Consider the following 6854-nt stretch of genomic DNA (forward strand, 5'->3'; position numbering starts at 1 on the left):
TTTGGCAAAGTACAAAAAAATACAAAAAAAAAAATCATGCATATGTGCTGGTAGATGGCTGCTAAGTTGACGATGAAGAAAACCATTCACTTACGCATTATTCAAAAGTATGTTATATGGACGAGTCATTTTTATCACTTTCTATTAAAAAGGGAAAAATATATCTATGCTTGTTACAAACTGATACAGACCTTATTATAGCTTTGCCTGAATCAAATTTTGCCGTTTGAAATTCTTACAAACGTTTGCACTTTATATTCAACAATTTGGTAATTACTATTACAAAGTGAATGTCATGAAATAATTTGTTCAACACCCATACATGTCTTCAAATTATTTATTAATTTTCTTTTAACTAATACTAAATCAAACAAACTAGCCAACTTAGGTGGTAAATATATATATATATATATATATAAAGCAGTATTAATGTGAGCTTAATTGGAAACAATGCAAAAACGATAAGCAAGTCATATACAAAGTAAAATCATAATCCTACTATATACTAAAATCATTTTTCCATCCCTAAAACACTTGTCACAAACACTTTTGGAACTAAATACTAGTGGCAACCCACATTGTTTTTCACTCTAGCTAAGTCCCTGTTTTAAATCTACATGTTTTTCTAACATCATGAAAATATTTAAAACAAATTAATTTTGATAAGATGTAGTACACAGGATCAAATATAAAAGGTGCAATGAATTAAAAAAAAAGTCTTAAAACTCGAGCACTTTCGATTAGTTGACCATTCTTCTTCAATAGAATAAAGAAGAAAAGCCAACTATTCGAAATGGATTGAGTTTTGGCTTTTTAAAACAAGATATTTAGTCTACAGCTGTTTTTTATATCCTATTTATGAAACTATATTTGAAAAATAATTTGTGATTTATCATACTATAAAGAAAATGTTTAAATAAGCGAAGCAAAGAAAAATGAGACTATCGATAAAATATTTGTCATTTGATCATTGTTTTAAAGTTTCAACGAGTTGTTAGCATGAGGGATTGTAGAGCTAAGGTCCCGTGGTTCGCTACAATTACTGTCCCCAAAAGATTAAGATATAAATGTTGCACTTCACAGTTTGGGGCTGTGGGGCTTAAGAGGAGTAACGGTTCCACTATTCGGTGTGACAAGCCTGGCTACGACCCTGGTAAATGGTGTTTAATAGCTGCCTTCTCTTTAGTCTATCATTTCAAAATTAGGCTAGCATGGATAATTCTTGTGTAGTTTGAGATAAAATCAAGCAAACTTTATTTGCTTCGTTCCATGGTAGATCGTGTTATGTGGTGGAAATTTTGTAGATTTATACTCAACCTACTGAACGATTGGATTACGTTCAGCCTTTTTCGTATTAACTGTAAACGAAGGTATGGCCCTATACACGTAACTTCATAACCTTACCGTTAATAGCGTACGTTGACATTTCAGCATATTTACAGTATTACTAATTGATCGCCCCCCCCCCCCCAGTGGCACAGCAATAAGTCTCCAGATTTATAACACTGGAAACCGGGTTTCTGTAATCGTGGTGAGCAGTACAGATAGCCCATTGTGTACTGTTACGACAGCAGAAGTCACGTGACGCTGCTGGTGCGTTTGGCGCTGGTAGCATGCGTGAAATTTCTCGAATGATCACGAAGACCCGAGTGCATTCGAGTCGCTCTGTTTTTAGTATATAAGCCTGGCAAGAAAAACCAGCGGGATTGAAGATATAGATAATTGAGTCAAGCGAACAGTAGCTACGTGAACCGTAAATTGTGTGTTTTGCAGTTGCATAGAGCGAAGTTGTCGAGCTTGTGAATCGCTGTGATTTATAGCTGTGTTATAAAAGTTGTTAAGTTTAAACTGATTGTGAAATTACTGTGTATTAAAAGTTTGTATCGAGGAAGAATAAACAGGGGTTAATCAAGAAAAGACTTGTATCACTGAAGTTTCTCAGAAAGAATTTCTACGGAAAATTAACAAACAAGAAGATACGTAGTAGTACCTTTGTGCTTAAGAACAAACATACTTACTGAACGATCAGACTACGTATATAATTAACACTCACTTATCAGTTAAGATTATATAACCAACTGGCATATCCGAGTCATAAAAATAGAAATTGGTATATCATCTGTAGTTTATATAGCATTTCCACATCATCTATGTAATTAAAAGAAAAATTTGTGTCAATCTGTTCGTGCATGTATGTGTACTAGCTCACATGGAAACCAAATATTCCTACTGGATAATTTTACAATGGTATTTTTACGTTTATATGAGTGCAAGAGTAAAGGACGTTTAACTTGCATTGTTCTATACGATTGCAAAAGTACAACGTTTATAACATTAAATTTAGAGACATTTATTTCAATAACATAATAAACAAACACGCAAGGAAACACATTAAGTCAATTCTTTACCTTTCCGTGGCTTATAAATAACGCAATATCAAATTCCAACAGTTGCCTAAGAATACGACAAATATATCTAAAGTTCAAATAAGTTTGTTACGCGAAGCACGAGTTTACCCGCTATATAATGTTGTGTATGGAGATATATTCGTTTATAGTCATTCCATGTTTTATACACATATCTATATAAATAAACTCCGCACGTGTGTGTGCGTATGTATTTGTTTGTTATTCGTTTCACATTTTTTGATCAATCAGCACCAAACTTGACCAGTGACACAGGATAACACGAGGAAGGTCTTGACGTTGGGAGCTAGACCATCTATCTAATCTCATATTTAATTTCGGAAAAACTACCAATGTTGTATATTCCTCAGCATTAGAATGAACGATGTAACCATTATTGTTCGAATCCTTGAAAATAATAAGTCTTTCTTTTCAGATTTTTATCGCACTTTTAATATTTATTATGTTAACAAAAGAGAAGAACAATTTTCTATCCTTTGTTATAACTAGTTTGATATGAATCTAAATACAATTCAATATTCCGCTCAGTAGGTTTTTGCTTCATTTATGGCCGACTACATAATATAACAATAGTGTTGCGTCATCGAGATCACGTGACTATTCTTACGCCCTCTAACTTTCTAGAACTATCCTGTACTTTGGCGAATGCTCTAGCATTTACTAGATATAGGATAGTCTGGTATATAAAAGAGGGTGACAACGTGACGGGAAAATGAATGTGTGTGTAGATAGTGAGTAATTGTACTGCAGTCACAGGGTATTGTTGAAGTTAACGTTCGTTCGTTATAGCGTTTGTTATAGAGCGATTGTTGAAAATAAGTGTATCGTAAAGTTGTATTCGGAAAGAATAAACCAGTTTTATTAAGTAAGGACTTGTGTCGCTAAAGTTTCGTCGGAACGAAGTTACGGAAAGTTAATTAACAAACGGAGACGTAACAATAGCATTATTTAAAGGATTTTTCTATTAAAAACATTTACCATTCTCATATATATATATATATTATTCAACTTAATAATGCTTCGAATGTAGGAGGTAGAGGATTCAACCCCGTTTATATTCATTTGGCTTTAATTTTTTTGCTAAACAATGTTTCATTAGTGAAATAACTTTAGTACATACATCGTTCTCAAAACACAAATTTATCCTCTAGTAACATATTATTCTTGACTTGTTAGCAAGTAAAAAATAAATAAAAGTACAGCTGCGGTACTGAGTTCTCACTATATCACTGATATTCAGGTAAAAGTTTCCAATAGATTATAAACATTGACTGTGTGTTACCGGCATGATGAGCTCTGTATTGAACGAAACGCGGCATAATCAGTGGATATGGATGACATAGTGTGGTTGAAATACTATTATACATTCCTCTTCTTGAGAAAAAGTGTGTAGCGTTAAAAATATAATAGGCCTCATCTAATGTTTTACCATAAGTATACCCCCTCTGTGAGAGTGGATTAATAAAGAAAAAAAAAGTTAAGTTCTATAATTTTAAAACATTTAAATATAATTAAGAAAACACTGGATTAAAAAATAAAAACAACTAAAATAAAATACAATGAAACCACGTTTTGCTACCATTAATGTGACTTCATCAGGTATTTTACACAACTGAACACAATTTATTAAATACACCCAACGGGTGGCGTCATGAACATAACCTTGACCTTAGCATAATAAACCTTGAATATTATATATCATAGGTATACTTTACTTTATTAAATTAGCTTCTTTCATTTTAGACATATTAAGATTAGGTTAACAACAACGAATTTTGACAATTTTATTTTCACTGCGATGTTGTATAAGTAGAAATGCATCTTACAGCTTTTATATTTAAATAGAAAACCTTGTGAAATAAGTTTAAATAAAACGCTATAAAATGAAATACATGAACATTATATAACTAAAAATTTGCAACATAATCATGGTTTTTAATGTTTCTTGAATTAACAAAATTTCGAGCCAGCCAGGATTTGAACCTGGAATCTTCTGATCCGTAGTCAGACGCGTTATCCGTTGCGCCACTGGCCCTGTAATGTAATCTATTTACTGTCAATTAGAAAAGTCATATTTATCAATTACATTACTTTTGTAGATGTATTAAATTTAGATTTTTCATTACCTCCTAATTTCTATCCATTAGAAAAAATTTTGAATACGATTCGTTGCTGATTACAAACATCCTATTTTTAGACAGTATTGCTAATATTAATTTCTGATTAAAGCAAGCTACTTACATTGATCAAAACTAAAAATCATCATAGTAATGAGAACAGCTAATTAAGTATGTTGCTTTTACGTTCTTACTAATAACTTTTTAATTATTGAAATACAGTATTTTATCAGTTGGGCATGCTTGTTGTTAAGTAAAGTTCTTGAAAAACTCACGACAGCTGTGGCTTCGTTACACCTATGAACTTTAATTTTATTATTAAATTTACGTATTTGTTTATATTTACTGCTTATGATACTACTAGTTTTCATTATAAACAGAAAAAGCAAGAACATTTCAAGGGTATGTTTTCTAAAGTTCTGCGGTTCGACACAAAAAGATAAAATTAAGAATGTTTCACACCCCCCTGTGGGACGTAACTGGAGTGAGAGTCAAATCTCACTATTCGGTGGGTGGTGTTGACTAGCTGCCTTCTCTTTAGTCTAGAACTTCTAAATTAGGCTAGCTCAGGAGGCCTTCATGCAGCGTTGCGCGGAATTAAACAAACAAAAAACACTTTCTGTGCTACGTTCCATGGTAGCACGTGTTACGCGGTGGAAATTTTGTAAAATCAACTTACTAAATGATTAAATAACGTTTGCTGTATTTCGTATTAGAATAAAACGAAGGTGTTAGTTTCCTTTTTTCCACAGCTCGATAACTGAGCGAGTTATAAGAGTTAATATCGTACGTTGACATTTCAACACGCCTTCTCTTATTTAGTAAAAGCGCCTACGACCAGTAAACACTTAAAATAGTTTTGAAGCTCAATGAAAAAATGGCAGAATAAACGTTTAATTGTTCAAATATAAAACTTTTCCTTTGTTGATTTTCACGAAGATATACATGTGTGGTGATCTTTTTTTCTCAGTTCAGTAATGGACCACAGACCGTTCTCTACCAACTCAGCTATAGGTTAATCACTGGCTCTCATTAGTGAAGCACATATTAACAACTCAAGCTACCATATACATACAGACCATTGTCAGAAGGCTCAGAAAGGCACAGTGCACTACACTTCCAGAGCTTACCTTCTTAAATATAAGTTGGAGATAGCTTTGGGGGGAGACTGCGTTATTGGCGGATGAAAATAATAGATTGGTAACGATAATTAGACAAGAGAGAATAGGAATTGGTTAGAGGTAGGATAAAGGTTACTTTGCGGAGGTAGGTGTATGAGAGAGAATGTGAGTGCCTTGGTTTTATAAGGGTGTAAAAATGATAAAGAAGTTAAGGCTATAGAGAGCCAATTAATTTTCAACAATGGTGTAATGGTAAAATATTTTGTTCCGGAGCGCCAACTAAATCCTAATAGATTTACGACCTTTGAATTATAAGCATATGTAGACTGTATGTCAGACATTTAGTTTTTGTTAATAATTGCCAGCCACTTAACATTTAACATTACATAATCAGATGGAGCCATAAAAATAGAAACTGGTATATCATCTTTAGTTTACATAGCATTTGCATGTCATAAAATAGTATTGATAATTTGTTATTAAGCAAAAGAATAATAAAAACAAGAGTGGTTCTTTGGTTTCACTATTGCTGGTATTCATTTACAAGTCTCTGATATATTTGAACCATTTGTTGTATGCATCCAGGAAAAAAAAAGCAAGAAGTTTATGTAATGGAGGACACTCTAATTAAGTATATGGAAAAAGTTATTTGTAATCGGAAGCACAGAAAGCTAGGATTAAAATTTGCTTTCCAGAAGCTAACGTACAGGACATTATAGAGCATATTGACAGTTTTGTTGATTGTACCAAGGAACATTCTTTTTTTCTGTAGTGCAAGTAGCAGTGAATGATGTTGGAAATTATAGATCAGAAGAGTTGATTAATAAGTATACAGAACTTCTTCAGAAGTGTAACTATAGAAATAGACAAGGAAGGTTTGAGGAGGTCCTCTCGGACTAGATGCAGGAATGAATTACTTGGAAGGATTCAAGGCTTAATTGAAAAGTTGTTAGGAAGATGCTTAGAGCAAAGTGGACTGGTTAAAACTGTGGAGTAATTTTCAAAGTAAGGGCAATTTTATGTTACAAATGGTTCTACTTAAACAGGTTAGGTAGTACAGTGCTTAGGAAAGCTCTAAGTTTATTCATTTAAGCTAGTTTCAACTGAATTTGTATAGCGGCGAGAGACCTTGGAAAATTGGGAATAAACAATCTGACACTATATCCAGGAAAACGAGGAGTTCGGAAGAA

The 6854-nt window shown here is 32.9% G+C and overlaps 1 non-coding gene across 1 annotated transcript; it reads right to left on the reverse strand.

The window, feature by feature from the left end:
• Positions 1-4388: 4388 nt before the first annotated feature.
• Trnar-acg lies at positions 4389-4461 on the reverse strand. Its single transcript has one exon. It is a non-coding gene; the product is annotated as a tRNA-Arg (tRNA).
• Between the last annotated feature and the right edge of the window lie 2393 nt (positions 4462-6854).

The sequence above is a fragment of the Limulus polyphemus genome, unplaced genomic scaffold (genome assembly GCF_000517525.1).
Source record: "Limulus polyphemus unplaced genomic scaffold, Limulus_polyphemus-2.1.2 Scaffold2985, whole genome shotgun sequence".
Classification (NCBI taxonomy): domain Eukaryota; kingdom Metazoa; phylum Arthropoda; class Merostomata; order Xiphosura; family Limulidae; genus Limulus; species Limulus polyphemus.